The sequence below is a fragment of the Metopolophium dirhodum genome, chromosome 9 (assembly GCF_019925205.1).
Source record: "Metopolophium dirhodum isolate CAU chromosome 9, ASM1992520v1, whole genome shotgun sequence".
Taxonomy (NCBI): Eukaryota; Metazoa; Arthropoda; class Insecta; order Hemiptera; family Aphididae; genus Metopolophium; species Metopolophium dirhodum.
The window spans coordinates 9065409-9084627 of NC_083568.1; the positions used below are offsets into that span (position 1 = coordinate 9065409).

The window sequence follows — 19219 nt, forward strand, 5'->3', positions numbered from 1 at the left end:
ATGTATGCAAAATGTTTCAATACCCACATCAAGCTTGCGGTTTTCGAATAACAGCACCACAACTCAGATACGTCTGAAACAATAATCCATACACTCAATAACATTTATATTTTATAACATGTATCCTGATTAGCACTCGGTTTTGATTATGAACATTGCGAATGGACAGTTTTTAAGAAGTTCAAAATGGCCAATTTTAAAATTGTTTTCCCGCTGGTATTATAAATGTATCCGTAGTAAATTTCGCTAAGTGATCATTAGTGTGTGTGACTGTGTGCAAATAAAATAGGTAGCTAAGCGCACGCGCACGTCCATGTCGATATCTCAGCAGCACTTTACACACTAATATTACAAATGTGAATTTTAGGGAAACACCGAAATTTAGTTTCGTACTTCCGACAATATAAATTGCTGAGTGACATTATAGTATAGTACAAATATAAGAGAAGAAGTTTATCTAGGCATGTGTATGAGTAGACTTTCAATATTTTCTTTTCAATGGCCAATATTTAGCTCTAAAACTTGTGATATTTTACTTTTTGAATTTTAAATTATTGAGTTTAGTAATTAAAAATATCAAAATTGACTTTTATACTGGAACAGATTAAATTCTCTTCAATATTAATTATATAGAGGTTTTTACTACGAAATCGCTCAATAAACTATATTATTGGGAATACAAAAATTGATTTTCGTAGAATTTTCCCTTACTATTGATATAATATGTAACTGTGTGTAAATAAAATAGTGGAGCGTTGCGTACGTGAACAGTAAACAATTGTTTGCTTATTTATTAATTTGTATGTACTTTTTGTCAATCCTACCGATGGACCTGAAAATGCGATAAGACTTCTGAAAACTGATTTGAATACGCTACTGCCTACTACGTCTACTTGAGGTCAACCAGGCCACATTTTATGATTTTTAATTTAATTTTCTAATAATCAACATTTAAAATGTCGTTAATTTTAAATATTTATACAAAATGTATAGTAGTTTAGGAACAACATTTTAAACAAGTGGCCTGATTGATCTCAAGTAGACATATTAACGAATTAAAATCAGTTTTCAGAAGTATTTTCACGTTATCAGGTCCATCGGTATGATTGACAAAAGATTGATACATTTTTGTTGAAATAATTTTCCGTTTACAATCCCTTTAATATTACCCTTATACGATATGTTGTACGAAATATATAATCATAATTTTATATTCATGATTTTTAATTTGGCGAGCGTGGACGAGTTTTTAATAATAATATAATTTGCCATTGTGTTATTTAATCAAATTAATGTCTAACTATATTATAATAATAATATGTTAAGACATGAATATAACCATACATTACAAATTGAACAAGTTAGGAAAACTCACTTTTCGAGAGGCGTGCTAAATTTCCGGTTTCTAAATTAATTTTAATACAACGCAATAATTTCATGTACAATTTAAAAACAATTTGTAAGTTAACCTTTTTTCTAATATTGGCTAGTATGAATCTATAATAAATACTTATATTTTAATATTTTTTTAATATACTGCCTAGTATGGATTATTATGCATCTATTCAACTGTTGCATTAAAATATATATTTCAATAAGACTCTAGTTAAAAACATGTATTATATTTCTAGTTTTTTTGTTTTGAGTTCTTACTACTAATATTAAAATTTTTGAAAAATGAATATCAACAATCGTAACTATGTACCGATAACTAACAGACGGACGGGTGATAAAGGGTATTTTAGCGAATTGTTTTATTTTCAGTTATTTCTTATTTTTTTAATTCTTTTAAAACAATTTCGTATTGATCGCAAGGCCATTGTATATAGAAGTGAAATTATAAATTAAAAAAAAGTTAATTAAACCAACTAGGTATAGTTATTATTTCAAGCATTTCCGAAAATTACAATGTAAAATAATTAAACACACTCGAAAAAGGTTTTGATAAAATGTAACCATTGTGCGGCGTTGTTCCGGCAAACTTATAAATCGTTTTAATGTTAAGTCTGACCTAAAACACTGCGAAAGTACTTACGGTCGCAACAGTGCCCGTTTAATGCATAACCTTTTCCGTCCTGTCACCTACCATAATTGAGATATGTAGTGCCTACTTCTTCTTTTATTGAAGTCAATGTTTCTCGCGGGAACAAACTATGGAATAACTCTCATGTAGGTACGTTATTCCGAATGACCTACACGCGGTTCTGTCCGGACGCGGCGACAATAAAATGTACCTATCGGATCGTTTATTCGGATTTGTTTGAATTGGGACCGTCATACCTATACGATCTGGTACTGAAAATTTTAAAATGTAATCAAATTTCTACTACGTAGTTGGGTGTATGTAATTTAATCGACAGTGCATTTGATATATTGGATAATGTTGATTCGAGTGTATCCCCAGGTACAATACTAAGGAAATCGTTATGAAATTATAATTATTAAAATTGCAAAGGCTTAATATTAATCAATACAGACACGTAAAAACAACCGAATCGATAGAGCGAAAAGTATTCGACTCGAATAATGAATCGTCTGCAGTGCTATATTCAAATTCTGTTTTTTAACTTCTTATAAGCCCGCTTGGTAATATTTCCATTTGCAGATTTATGAAATTCATAATAGTATGACAAATAAATTATTTTGAGATCAAAAAAGTTTAAAGTAGAGGGAAAAGATATAATAAATTAAAGATCGACGATAGAAGAAAGGTCCTCCGAAGGAAATAAAAATACAATTTAAATATTTTAAATGTACAGTTTTATTAATATTATTATTATTATTATTATTATTATTTTTTTTTTTTAAATAACATACAGAATCTTTCTTCTGTCAATATCGCTGAATCACTAATTTAGATAACTACAAAGAGACAATTCAATTAAGAACTGTTATTAATATTGAATTCTTCAAGACGTACTTTTTGCATTTAAATGTTTGTAATCCATATTAAAATGTCAATACCAATAAATTATATTTTTATTTTGAAAACGATAAATAACTGTATAGAATATAAGTAATATATTTATTTGAGGTCATAAAATGTTATAATGAACTACATACATAATAAAATGTAAGTATGTTATACCTATTATATTATGTTGTCGAAATAAAAATTTTCCATTAAAATTGATTAAACACATTATTAAGTTTATCAAATCAAATTTTCTGAAAGCCATTTTTTCAATCTAATTATTATCTAATTACTTAGATGGGTATACATAATATCTTGAAAATAATTGTATGGTGTTTACAATATGTCTGCAAAGGTGGTTATCGCTAAGCATGGATCACGTCTAACTCTAGTCTGTTCATATTTCTCCTAAGTAGAATCTACCTTTTCCTAATGATAGTTATTTTATGTTTATATTATCTTGTTAGTCTTACTGTGGACATCCTGTTTAACAGCTATATCGATATATGCATAAATTATTCGTTATAGTATATATTAATATTTTTCATATATAAATTATGTTTGGCTCCTTTTTACCAATACGCAGTATTATATGCTAATCTTGCCATTTGATCTGTTATGTGATTTCGCTACTAGGATGTAAATAATATAACAAAACTCTTATCGATAATTTTGCTAGACCTTACTATTTATTGCAATACTGCTAAGCCTTTCCTATCGATAATCATAGTATTGGGTTTTAAATATATATTCTATATATATTATTGTAATGCTTGCCTCCAATACCATAACAGTATAGTGACATTAATAATTACGTGTGCAGTGGCTATTACCTACTCGTTGTCCGGTGACATTGGGTCTATTATATTATTATAAAATCATAGGTAAGCATAATATGTATAATATAATCATATTTCCCTGCACTGATTTCGCTTTGGTAAATATTCAATGAGCTTTTAGATTGTGGCTGTGCGCTGTCAGCGTAATTTGCCTTTCACACTGATGAAATTTAAACCCCGCGCAACTCTGATCTCTGGTACATTAGCTCCAGACACAACACAATACGGGTAAAATAACGTTTTGAAATGAACGCAAAATGTTCGCTTGCCGTTTCGGATTATTTCGTGATGTGGTTTTGTGTGATATTATGTGTTTATACAATATTATTATGATTATAATTATTTTATGCGGTGTACGGGAATTTTTTATTTACCGTCATGCTAGGTAATAGTGTTTAAATACTAAAATCACTTGTGAGATTCGTGTATACAGTCAATGTATAAAATCGCACGGATGTGAATTATTATTATTATTATATTAATAGGTACACGAGTTTAAAGTAATATTATATTATTTATTTAATTTTGGCCGATGTAGTTTTAGTACAAAAAATAAATACACACAAATGTCAAATCTCGATTTCACTGTCAATTTAATCTTCGAACAAAAGATCTAATCTTGTAGCAATATGAACATTCTCAAAAATTTTAGACCATATCGTTTTTGAGTGATGTACGTAAAGTAACCTATATTTTGAATGAATGCGTTGAAATAAAATACATTTTGCTTTTGAAAATCTGTTTTTTACTGTCACTATACCAACATATCTTATATACATCAAAAACACTTACCTATTTTAAAATAAAATAAAAACCGAGTGCCATTGAGAAACGAATGTCGTCCAACTAGAGAGAGGAATCAGATACAAAAACGATGCTAAGTTCCACTCACTTACTGTTTGAAAAAGCAGTAGAAACTGAACAAAAATTATTCACAAAATATTAAAAGTCGTAATTCTATATATATTTCATTAAAATAATTTGAAAACTTAAATCTGGAGGTATGTTATACTTTTAATTAAACATGCCCATAGTAACTCTTGAAAAGTTCTTAAAAAATAAATCCAACTTGGCTACCTACTGAAAGAAAAAAATTTAGATGTATAAAAAATGTATAGTACCTACCTAGTATTAGATAAAGGTTAATTACAAATTAGATAAAGGTTTTAACAATTATTAATAATTTTTATTAGCTTAATATAATAAATAATGAAAGAAAAAAATTTTCCAAAAATGTGTAAAATAATTTTATACGTTTTTCTGAAAATAAAAATAATAATAATGTCGATATACCTAGTACTAATTTTTAATTACTATGGTTAATTAATCTATAAAAATATTTTAAGTTGAATTTATAATTTTACTTAGAAATTTAGGGTACCTACCAAAAAAATTAATATTAAATAATTATACTACATTAAGTGTGACCTAATTTCCAGTATAATTTTTTTCTAAAATTAGACAGTGAAAATACGTCATTTAATCATTATTCTTTATTTGAATGGAAAAAAAATTTTAATTACGATAACTTTCCATTTTAACACAATTATAATAAATAGGTATGTACAGACGAACAACAAAAGAAAGTTTTGTTAAAAAGAGAGACAGAGTTAACATTATTAAAACAATAAAACTTTTAAAATGAACACTCAGCTACATTACATATTCATTTTATGCATACAGTTTTTGACCATAAACAATTTATTTTAATAAGTTAAGTTTAAGGATGTGTTTTGACATTCACATTATCAGAAACAAAGTAGCGAGTACCTATTCTCACAGTAGCCGTCATAAATATTATTAAAATATGTCAAAATACAATAAATGAGTTATATAAGTGGTATACGAGACGTAATTTAAAATACTCCCCAGTTTTCGTACGTATGCACTCTTGCACTATCATTTTTTTTCAACAAATATTAAACGTTCATAAAGAATAATAATAATAATAATAATAATAATAATATACACTTCGATGATACTGAAATTTTTATAATAAATAGTTACTACATAATATTATAACCACTGTTCTCATTTTATTCTTTTCGAATGTTATGCTTATGTCAAACCTCGTTACACTAATGCTTTCTTTCTGTCTGCTCGGAGATTTAATCACAATTTATAAATGTTTTCTTTTGCCGTCCAACTAAGCCGATTACACTCTACTTAGGAGTAAATGATTTCAATAACTAGAGTTCAGCTTTAAAAGATCCTCTGGAGCGGTGATTAAGTCACGGCGACTTTCGCGGAATGGACGACCAGTCGCACAGTATGATTCATAGAAATATTTATCCTGCAATAGTACAATTCATTGATAATTTATCTTTATATTAAAATGGTGTTTAAAATCCGATTAGAATACGGCCAGTGTTATTAACCGAGTCACATACAAAACTAGATAAGGCTAAAACAAATTAGTAATTAAGTTTATTTAACACTTGATAGAAACCGTTTATGCAGGAAAAAACTGGAATCCTGACACATCCTGATTCATCTGCGCAACATTAATATTCATACATATTGGATATTTCTATTGGTATTTATTTATTCATCAAACAGTATATTTTGATAAAATGTAGGTACATTTTATTGGATTAGGTATAATATGTTTTATGGTTTCCAAAATATGAATAAATGATGTTATCAATTTGTGTTGATACATAAATTATATCTGTATTGTAGTTCTTTAGTGTTTTACGCTATCAATTAGTTTTTTTTAATCAAGCAAAAAAAGAGATACAATTTATATACTCAGTCGTAAAGTAGGTGTATATATATTGTTCTTAGTACCTGTAGGCCAAAAAAACAACAAATTTTCACATCATATTACAATGTAAATTTAGATATTTTTCAATAATTTGTACCAAAATGCCGTAATATATACAATCGAGTTAATGTAGGTAGATATTATTGTTTTAATATGTCTACTCTCAAATGCCTGTAAAATTATTTTAACTTACATTTTGAAATTTAAATGCATATTTGATCGTTTTGGAGGTGTTCAATTTTTAAAAAAAGCAACCCGTGGTTAATAATTTGTCACTAGACATCATACTACGTGGCTTATACAACAAAAACAGTCACTCTAATAGTCTAATGTCGAAGACAGACAAATAAGATAATATTATGTACTTTGCGATGGCAAGTATATTATTATTATTATTATTAGAATTCTCTATGATGTATTTGAAGGTGACCATGTGGGAATTCCTCATTTTCATTTTTTTTTTTATATAAAACTATTATAATTTCATTATTTAAAATAATAACTATGTCTTATTTATTTATTGTGTATTATTTATTCATTTTTATAATATGCACCCGACATACCAATATATACCTACGATAAATCATATAATGTATGTTATATAAAATATATACTTAATACAGTGAAACTTTCATTTAATGTAATTTTTTTGTTTAACGAAACATTTTTAAGAACCTCAACCAAATTAGAACCGAATTCATTTAATTCTATTTAACGAATTTCTTTTGTTGCCCGTTGAGACTTCGTAGTATGGAAGTTTCACTGTATAATAGATACATTCAATTACATTATTTAATTATGTTTTTATTTATTTACTCGAATGGGAGCATCTCTGCAAATGGAGTTGACCTTTACGTAAATTAACTGTGAAAAGTTTTTAATTCTACAATGAAGAAAAATATATTTTGATCAACTCATAGGAACATATACAATAAATACCCCTTCACGAAAATAGTTGAAATGCGCACTTAATTAGAACAATATTATTTAAACTATTCTTAAAATTTATATAAATCCAGATAATTGATTTTTTTTTCAAATTATTTAATTTAACATGTAGTTATCTATATGGTTATAGGTTATCGCTATTTTGTGGAAAACAAAAAGGTACCTATACTACCTATAAAGTTTCCTGCGCAAGGAAATATTATATTATCGTCTGAACACTACCGAATACCAAAATATATGGAACACGACCGTGCAATGTTATCGTAGAACGATATTTAACCATTATACGATCAATAATCAAGATAATATTATAATAATATATTATAACGTCTGCAGTAATTAATTTAAATTGTGATTGTCATAAAAGGACTCCGATGTCTATCTACGTTGTATAAATACATATTTTTTGAACCTACAGGTATATACGAGCGCGTTACCTAATAGTATATTATTTTATAACGATGTGTCGTTTTATGTTGTTAACGAAAAGCTGCTAATGAAAACAAACTGTATAATATTATTAGGTATGTGTTTGCGTAGCGTCGACACTCGTTTATTTAAAATGTATAATATAACTGTGAGAACTCGCACGCGTGATGAGGTCGAATACTATACGAGTGGAATAGTAGGTTAAGTATACGAGTTGAATACTTAATATGATTTGTATCACGAAGGTCGAAAACGTGTATAATATAATATTTTAATAATAAACAATAATAATAATATACGGCCAAACGCGTAAGAGGTAACTAATATTATATTATATTATAATAGTATTCAGTGCTCGAATTGACAGGGGAGGACGCAGGGGGACAGAGATCCTTTTCAATTGTTTTATATTTTGAGGGCACCCCTTGTCCCCTTCTAATTAGTTTAATTAGAACGGGAGGACGTTTTATTCGTTAAAATAGTATTGTAATTTTGTAATTATTATTTCATTAGGTTAAACATATTCAATAAGATATTAAAATTAAATTTAATGATTTTTTTTACGGTAGTTGATAACACAGTCAAAAGCACAGACTTATATAAGAGTATAATATCTTAGTCCGTTGTCAAAGATTATTTATCTATTTATCATTATTAGTAATCGTTAATTTTTATATTAATAAATGATAAGAAAAATAGTATTCGTTTAAATTGATGGTAAATGCTACTATATTGGTATATTATATATTTCAACTACCTATTGTTAAAAATGGAAGGTTTGGTGGGTAGCTAATTTGAGTTTAATCATTATAAGGAACGCAAATTTTTTGAAGTCTGAGAGTCTTCTTTCTTTTATTTTTCCAATTCGGGCTCTGAATTAATATTATATGTGGTTCGTGAGCGCAGGCAGGTAAGCAAAAAGGTCGTCGACGGTGAAAATAAAAAATCCTATGATAAAATACCTTATGTACTTTTAAGACTTGATAAAAAAAAAAAAACAAAAAAAAAAACGAAAAAAAGTTACACTCGCTGTGCAGGACATGTACACCACACAAGCGTTCGCTATCGCGTAAGTTGGGCTTTACGAATCCACTCATTGCGCTAACAATATAATATAATATATATATATATCACACGTTGTTGTCGTAGCATCGGTAGACGATAATAATGGTAAAAAAACGTTATCGCCCTGTATATATATAGGTACATTTGACACGCTTAGTTTTCTCCTTTTTTTCTCTTCTCGTCAAACGATCAGGTGGTCGCGATTGAACGGATTGAACGCGACTGCGCGACCGCGCACAGCGTCCAAAAAGTTTGAAATCCCTAGCTCGATCCACAGTGGGGATCAAACTCACACTGCACACACGCGCAGGCGCGACGACGATCAAACGGATAACACTTACCACGTCATACATGGTAAATCGATCTTCGACCGTGGTAGCGGTAGTCCCTATGCGTTGTCGCCACAGATATAATATATTTAAATGTTATAATTCGACTAGATAGCCGACTTCCCGTTCGACCGCAACGCACAAATCATACTCACAAGTCACAATCACACGAATTCGGTAACCAACTGTATAATGATTATTATACAACAAGATTGCTGACTTGGCTTTAATTTTGAAGTCGGTAAAATGGCCGACTGTATACTAATCAAAAAGGTTCGTGTTTACAATTTGTTAAAGAAATGTGATCTATGACATAATAATGACATTGCTATTCGGTCCTTATCGATGCGACGAAATTGTATAAATGCGGTTTGTCCCTTCGATAAAAAAAAGTCTACCATTTTCCGGGCTTCAAAAAATTGCGTTGTGCGTTCACGTGTGTGCTTGGTGTTTAACGGTTCCCAAACTTTCTATACGTCATCGCCAGTGAATATTCAAAAACTAACATATAATTCGGTCGGTTCAAATTATCGAACGTGTTTATTCTTTTTTTCGTTCACCAAATATTGTTCTGCACAAATCTTTATTATCAAATACCCGAACCAAGAGTGAAACGAGTAACTTACTCGGAGTAAGACTTAGAAGTACTGTAATAATGTATTAAAATATAAACGGATCCAAAAATTTGAAATTTTACGAGAAATCAAAGTCTATTTCCGGTATACATATTACTCATTAGTCATTAGTCACTCGCTTATTCGAAATACTGATGAGAATACTTTTTCAAAAATCCCTTATAAAAATCCTTATGTCCTATTCAAATTAGTTGTACAATAGGTACTTGTACAAAAAAATCTTATAAACACAGTTTTGAACCGAAATCGGTGTTCACAGAGTGCCAATAGTAGTACATTCTGTTCCAAATACTTTTTTTTTAAATGTTTCATCCAAGTATATGGAGTACTTATTCATATATCATAATAATATTTTATGAACTAGCGGTAGGTACCTATTCAATAACGAAAATGTGACCCTCGATCCAAGTGTACGATATGTAGTGTCTAAATGGAAACATGAATAGGCCACCGTGTACAGGAAATGTATCGTTAACGCGTTCGGAATTAACACCGTTGCCACCGCCATAATATCAGACGACATAATAATATTATCTATTCGGCGGTGATTGTGCGCGTGAGTCGTCGCGTCCTTCGTCTTCTGCGACACATAATATTTTGTTCTTTCGTCCACGTTTCCACAATTTTCGGGCCGTTCGATAATAATAATGTTATATTATAATATACCGTCATATTATATTGTACAATACTATGATATTATAACATGATTTTCTAGTTATCTGGTCGCTACGAATAAAAATCGTTAAAAATCGTTTTAAACGCAACGATAGTAATTTCACGTATGCGATTGCGCCGCGTCGTCGGATCGATTTGGGTATATTATTTTTTTAATATTATCACATAGCATAGTATAATAATAATATAGTGTCATGATATCTCCGCTGTCGTCGTTGTCGGATCACCGTCGCCTCGGTAGTAGCCGCCGGAAGTGACGCCCGGAAACTCTCTCGAACATGGACGATAATAATATTGTCGTTGTTCCGGCCGTCGCCCGCCGCCGCCACCGCCGTCGTGTCATCAACTACGCAGGTGAGTTTCGCGACCGTGTAAGCCGATATTGGCAAAAAATTCGCCGTCGTCGAAAAATTGTTTTATTCTTATTTCAAAGGGGGAAAAAATCGATGAAAACGCACCAACGTCTTGCGCTGGAAAAAAAATCCGATAAGTGGTATGATAGATGTACCCATAATAATATTATTATTATATAGAACCGATCAGACAGACGTCACGATAAATCTATCAAATGACGATGGGACAATAATATTATGGCTTTGCCACGGTTTTATATTTCTTTTAAGTTTTCCCGTACACGATAGGTATTCGTTTTTGCCAACGAACGAAAATATGATATTCTATAGATGACCTTATTATTGGTATACGTTTGAGTTTACTTTATATATGTGTAATTCGAAACACTTCTTCGGTTTAAATAATATTTAAATATTATGGAAACGAATTTTTTTTTTTAAATAAGTCTATCGTGTTTTTCACTAAATTTAGTGGTAGTGATTTTATAGATTATTGGTTTCTCAGATGGCCGCCGAGATGTTTGATAAGTTAGTGTACAATTAATACCAACGATTTAATTTTCCAGTTGTCGTTTATAAGTGAAGCGCTGATTTTTATGAATCGTATTTATTTTTGGATTTTTGTCAGTAATGTTTAGGACTTGAAATACATAATTTCAAGCTAATAACTACATTTTTAGAAATTGTGATAACATTTTATATTAATTGCATATTAAAGTCATAATAAATTATTATAGGTATACTGTTTTCAAAATTTCATAAAAGTAAAAATAATATTTTTTTGAGTAGAAAATTCTAATAATATATTTTGTCGACTACAAACCCAAGCAAACTAGGTATAATAATATCAATTATAGTTTTATAAGCTCTTAAAACGATGTTGAACGTAGTCACTTAGAAATAATGGAGCTTATACCTTGTTATATTGCCACGATAATAATCATCTTTTTTCGAAATAATATGTTATAAGTAAAACACAAACTTTTTTAGTGCTTGTGCTTTAAAATACATAAAAAAAACACACTAAAATCCACTAAAAAATAATTGAGAAAATTAGTGTTTGCCATAAAAAAAAAACCTATATAATATTTCATACGCTTTTTTGTACACGCACATCGTGTCTAGTCGTGACCTTTGCGCTTTGTTTTCGACGGTAAAATATGCCTTAGCCAATGATAAATTATTCATAAAGCGTCACGGAGACAACTTTAAAACCGTGTTTATCGATTTACACGATTTTCGGTAAAGTCGTCAGACCCTCCGGATAACACGAGACACGTTAAATTATGTTTATCTGTTTGTTTTTTTTCGGGGTTTTTCGTATCTGTGCAACGCGAATATTTTAAAGTCCACGCGAAGATGACACATTTACGGAGCACTGCATATCTGCACAATACCCATCGAAAGTTTGCATAATTTTATTTGTTTTTCCCTGTATGCTCAGTGCACGGGCAGTGACTGCAATCGAAATACACGGTATTGAACATAATAATATATTAGGTATAAGCTATTTTCGTTGTCTCGTTTATCCCGTATCTGTGGTACCTAGTATGTAAGATCGATTATTGGTTTTTATAGAAACATAAAAATACGCTATTCGTTTCTTCCGTCTATTCTAGCGCACGAAAAAAAAAATAATATTAATAATAATGCACACGCCGTTTGGAAAATAAAAGGAAAACCGTCATATTTTGGATTACGTACCTACACGTATTTTTCAACTTTGTATGCTCTACCCCTTAAAATGTTGGTTTTTAATTTTTATATTTTTTCATGTTCTGAATTATTCAAACGCCCGAGTAGATAGTCTGAAGACTTAAGACGTTCTTAGCACCCTCGACGTTTAAAACTACCCCTCTTAAATGTAATTATTATCGTTTTGCCGCGGACAATATAGATAAGGAATAATAATAAACGTTGCGAAAACGAGAAAATTGCAACTGTGATGAATATATAATGTAAGAAGATTAGACAGAATTATAAATTATAAATTATAAAATACATAGAAGCGTATTATGCAGGTGAACTATCTATTTTGGATAATTTATAAGGGAAACATAACTTTCGGGAATCTTAGAACTTGGTAGGGATAGTAGGATTTCCTACTATCCATGCGAGAAGAAAACTTGCTAATTTGATATATTTTATTAATTGATGTTGGCAGAATTTGAGATGGGAGAATATCCGATATAATTAAGTACAAAGGAGCGAAACAGCGGATAGTGTTTGTGTACTTAAAATAATAAATTCCCAGAAAAAAAAGTGTCAAGTTTGGAGACAGAGAAGACGAACACTTGGTAGAATAATAACTATGCATTTTATGAAAATAAAAAATGACAGAGAAGAAAGAAGATACGTTTTACAACTTGGTGTTTACTCTCTTCTTAGACTTCTAAAAAGAGAAGCGATTCCTCGGTTTGAACTCCAACACCATGTGTTTAGATTAAGGAAAGACATAAAACTGCAGTTTTTTTCCCACTAGTTTTCATCCGTGTCTAAAATGCGAAATGTAATTTTAAATTTATTAGATTTTTTTTCTTAAAAATAGTGAGGTAAAAACTACGAGAAAAACGATTCTTTACTTTTTATTTCTTTCTTTATTCATGAACAAAATGCATATTACGCTTAGAAATCTCCTCGGGTTTAATAAGTGAAAGAATTTCATCGCTGGTCTCTACCACATATTGCAGTAAAATAATATTATTCTGACCATTTTTCTTGGACGTAAAATATATAAATAATTGGTTATTTCTGACACACTCCAGCTATATATTTTTACTGTGTTACATTCAACAAAAATACCCACAAATTATTAAACATGTATTTAACAATAAAATAGTATTTATTAATATTATGTCAACAAGTGTACTGATTTACCCATTTAAATTTCAAACAAACGCATTCGTTCAATACGTCGTATTATAGAACGCAATAATATGTGATAGCTATAATATATGTGGCTTGACCAGGAACTTGTTAAGGGGGGGGGGAGGGGAGATTCCAACAAATAGTTGCTCAATATTTACTTTTTTTATTTGGTCACCTTATACAATTTTACAAATTTAGTTAAATTCATTATCAACAGATTACATCTTGTACCTAATCATATTTTTATGTAGGCACAAAGCCACAAAACTAACAAATGTATATAATAAGGACCAACTTATTTAGTAGGTGAGTAATATTTGACCAGCATTAAAATAATGTTTTGTTCAATTATGAAATGGGTACCTACTTATTACTTACCTACTCGGATAACTGTTGTTAAATTTATCTAATTCAACACTAAGTTTTTATAATTTATGCTGAGGCCTAGGTTATCACTGATGAGTATTTCAATTTTAATTACTTGTAATATAATATTAATTTGTTTAGAAGCAGACATTAGCACGTGTTATTATTATATCTCCAATTTATTGACGCATAGCATAGCAAATTTTACGTTTAGTCAGTATATTCCGTTTTACTCTGTGGTTTTTAATATTACGGTGAACCCATTATCAAATTTAATTCAAAAACATCATCTACAAGGTTCCATATATTATGTTTATTTTAATATTTTAATTTTAAAGTAAGTTATGCGAGCATTATAATATTGTTTGCATTAGACTACATTTTAATAACATAATATTATGTATATTAGTCACAGTATAATTTATAGTCACTATGTACCACTGGGCCTTTCATTCACTTATTCATTTATTTGAATAAATATTATTATTATTATTACTATTATTATGATATGAAAATATATTTGAACGTTGAAATCTCAATGTATGCGCCTAAAACCCGTCCTTGGTTACGCCTCTGATACAGTGATACCTGTGTATAATAAATTATAATCTATAAACATCAATACATTATCATTATTATAATAATATTAAGATTAAATTGTTTTAAAATGTAAATATTGTAAATATGATAATATGCTATACCTATGTTTGAACATTATATTTATTCTAATACTATCACTGTACCTAAACATAATGTTTAAGTAGATACGTATCTGGGAAAAAAAACAGCAGGGACTATCTCTGTATACGAAGTAGGTACATAATGAAATATTCATTTGACTATAAAAATGAACGCAAACACCATAATTATATAATAAATGATATTATAGATACGAATTTCGCTGTGCAAATACATAAAAAAATGCCACGGAAAAAAAAGAGTTTGGAGGCGTGAGCGAAGTGTAAAATTCTGTTGCACCCTACCATGTCAAAATGTATTAAAAAATATTTTTCATTTATTTCAAATGAAATATGACACCATCGTGTTATGAAAAATAAATATTTTCTTTTTTAAAAACGAAAACCATTATTTTGTCTTATATTCATTATAATAATTAGATTTAATATTTTTTTCACGATCAACCAATTAGTTTAGTTCGTAAGTATGAAACGTTATAAAAGCTCATTAGGTACTATATTATAATATTATAATACACACCTTTAAGTCAAAAAGGGGTTTAAAATCAATTATAAAGTAAAAACTCAAAAATAATTACAAACGTATTACAAGAAATTTGTATTATTGATCATTAATAAATTTAGCTCTCATGACTAGTATTGTAGTGCTAATAATATATTATATTAGCACTAGTTACTAGGTACATGCATATAACATTAATACCAGCTATATCTATGATGATAAACTATTAAAAAATATGAAATTAAACAATACATAATATAACATATATTTAGAATACCTATACATAGTTAGGTACATGTTATTATTTACAATAAAATTCTTTTTTTTTGTGACTTAATAATAATTTATTGATATTTATAGTTTATCCAGTAAAATAATATTAACTATAGGCCTATAGGTATCTATTTTACTCATAATGCACATTTCAATCAAGACGCTTATAATGTATTTAAGACATTAATTTTTCATATACAAAATCTGATTTGTAATATAAATGTATAATATTGTCGCTGTTTAAAAACGATATAATTTCATAACTATACTGTCAATATTATAATAATATAATATGACATGACATGTACGACTGGTGCAGTATTAAATCAAATTCATATGATTACAATATTATAATATATCAACACGTGTTTCACCTAACCTGCAGCTACGATGAATATAGTATATCAAAATAATTATTTGAGTATTCGACAATGTTCAACGTTTAGGTTTTCGCATTGCATCCATAACATACACATACATATATTAATATATTAATGTTACCATGACCATATAATATTATAATGTACCACAGTGCTTGAATTAGTGTACAAAATTCACCACGAACTCGGTTTGCGACATTTAATATTGACATTCAGATACGAACGGTATTCGCGTGTGACTTGAATCGATGTGTGTAATGAATTTGCAAAACCCTCTCCCCGTCCGCCGAACTGCACTGCTGAGTATTTGAGTGAAATCAATTTACGAGATTTAAAACAACGAACATAATATTTTATATTTATTTAGGCGCCTACAACTACTGCTTTGCCGTCCGATCGGAGTATAGTTTAGACGTCACTCGACGGCTATTTGTTCGCCGGACATATTATATTATTATATAATGGTGAACTACTATAAATTGATAATAATAATAATATATACACACAATCATACGGCTCCTGCACGCGCATAACGGACTGCGATTTAAGCGTCGGAATTTGACTGCGGTACGTTTCAACTCAATTATTTCGGTGGACGAAATCTCAGCGCAGACAATGACTGTACGCGACCGAACGGAAAACTACAATAATAATATCTGATGGCTATGGTTCGTCTTTATTGTTTCAAGTTGTTTGGCAATGGCTACATTACACGCGGGCCGGACAACAAACATAATATCCAATATTGTCCGAGCGACAATATTGCTAAGCCGAATCGAGGAAAAACACATTTCGCTATTGTTTTTATCATACAATAAATAGGTGCAATGGTACATGTTTATATATATATTTCTCGCGTTCAACTTTCTAATCTAATATAATGGCTACACGAAAAAAGGAGAAAAGTTTTGTTAGTCTACCAAACATTTGAATATTATGGCTTGAACGGAAAATCGAAGTTTTCAACAAAAAAAAAACGTGGTTTCTCCGTTAAGAGAATTGAATGCATTTGTTCACGTCTTGTCTTAGCTATTATAGCTTCAGCTCTATATATTTTATTGTTATATGCTCACACGATAGAGACTGACCCATTGGTGGGTTTTTGGGGGGGAGGGTCAGCTACACACATTTTCTGCTCAATATCGTGTGGTCCCTATTCTAACGACTAACTTCATGAAATTGTTTATACAAACTATATTATTATATGCATATAATAATAATCACTTAAAAATTGTACACAGGCCTCACTCGAATCTTATGGATTTAATATAGCTGCGTTTTGTTATATAAAGATAATTTTAAATATTATAAGATATTAAGACGTAGTACACTAATTTATAGTATATTTTAAACATAATATTACTGTGAAACTTCCATACACGAAGTCTCACAAACAACAAAACATTTCATATTATAGAGAAATTTGTCGGATATAATTAAATAAATTTGTGTCTAATTTGATTTGGTTCTCAAAAAAATTTCGTTAAACAGAAAGTGTTATAGGTCAGGTGCGTATACCGTGCTGCAATTTGAATAAGCCACTTTCCTTCAAACCACTGCAGAAAGCAGCTTACCAATATTATAGTTACCGTCATAACAGTGCCACACCTGGTTGGTGTGTATGAAATAAACTGTGAAAAATACGTGTGAAAAATGACGTGTCACTTAACACCGAAATGCACCAATTAGAACAGGATGTCGACTGACAGTTTAGGATAAATAATTGACCGAATGAAAAAAAGCGGACGTTCAACGCGCGTCGGGTGAGCCACTGTTTTGGGTGAGCCTGGCACGTCCGTCCCTGATGGTGGGTGGTCCTCCCCCCCCCCCCCCCGCTTGCACCGTGTGATGGTTCGTACTTTTGTTACAATATAATATCTTAAGTTCTTAAGTCATCGTTTTTAAAATCGTCTTAAATCTTTATTCAGTTAATAAATGTCATGCCAAACATACGGATTTTTAATTTTTTTTTTCATCAAGATGTTATTTTTAGTAAAAATATAATAACTTTCTTCTATTTTACCCCCGCTCAAAGTCTCGAAGCTGACTGATTAAATGTAATTTAACGGCGAGGAGCTCCTTCACAGAGTTATGTATATGGTACACGATTTAACAGCGACGGTCGTTAGTCATCAGTCGTCACATTCAAGTAACACGACTCGCTGATCTATGTCTCCGATCTCGGTTGTACGTCGTGATCCGAACTTTAAACGCTCAATCATGAGTCACGCGCGTCGTTACTTTTACGTGTCAGAGTATAAGTTACTCGTTTGAGATATATTTCACTGAATCGGACGAGCCGAATTCAATCATTCGCACTGTATATTTTCGCGAAATGTTTTTTCTTACAATTTCGTACATTACGACGAAACGTGTCGGTTAGAATTTTATATTTTTTATTTTTTATTGGTAAAAATGTCAACATTATTAACTGTTGATAAAATAATATCAGTAAACATACTCATTTGTACTTATATATTATATGCATGCCTTCTGCCCGTGTTATCTACTCTACCGACTATTTTAATCATGATATGTTATGCACCTATACGCACATTGCTCTGCTCATTTATATAATAATATGCCTGTCACAAAGTCACTGTCAAATTAAATATTTTTTTTGAAATTGTATAATACGAGTCCTCTAGTCCCCGCGCACACGTCATATTATTCTTTCCAATTATTTTGTCATTCGTTTATACGCTTACACTTATTTACTCTCGTTTATTCCACTTTTCATATCGTTATTATTATATAAGCATCGAGTGGTTTGAATTACATTAGTTCCAACATACGTTTTTCGAAATAAAAACATTTTTGCAAACTAAGAAGTAGATACCTGTACTATTTGCCTTGGGTTTTGCCTTATTAATTGTATACATTATTATAAAACGAACAAATTGCACAAGATGGTTCCAACTTAATTTATAGGTAGGTACTTCATTTTAATTATGTGATTGTATTAAATTGGCTGTCACGTGTACTTGCAATAATATGTCGTGCTCTACGATCATCAACAAATATTTAACGCAATTAATTACACTTATATTTGAGCGTATAGTCAACTATTACCTTATCGTGGCACAAAAAATTGCCTATCAAATAATTTGTTATTTACTATTTTTTTTTTTTACCTCCACATAACTTAACAACAATCTGTACCGCGGTACATTCGAAT

At 30.0% G+C, this 19219-nt stretch overlaps 1 protein-coding gene across 3 annotated transcripts in view; it reads left to right on the top strand.

Moving 5' to 3' along the window:
* The window catches only part of LOC132951701 (leucine-rich repeats and immunoglobulin-like domains protein 2), a 141500-nt gene that overhangs the window by 60704 nt on the left and 61577 nt on the right, over positions 1-19219 (top strand). The window contains exon 1 of one of the 3 annotated variants that reach the window (XM_061023585.1): positions 10449-10955. The exons of the other annotated variants lie outside the window; for them this stretch is intronic. The gene's annotated coding sequence lies outside the window, so the exon portion shown is untranslated. Of the gene's footprint in view, positions 1-10448; positions 10956-19219 lie in introns of those variants that run through there. 3 annotated transcript variants of the gene reach the window in all.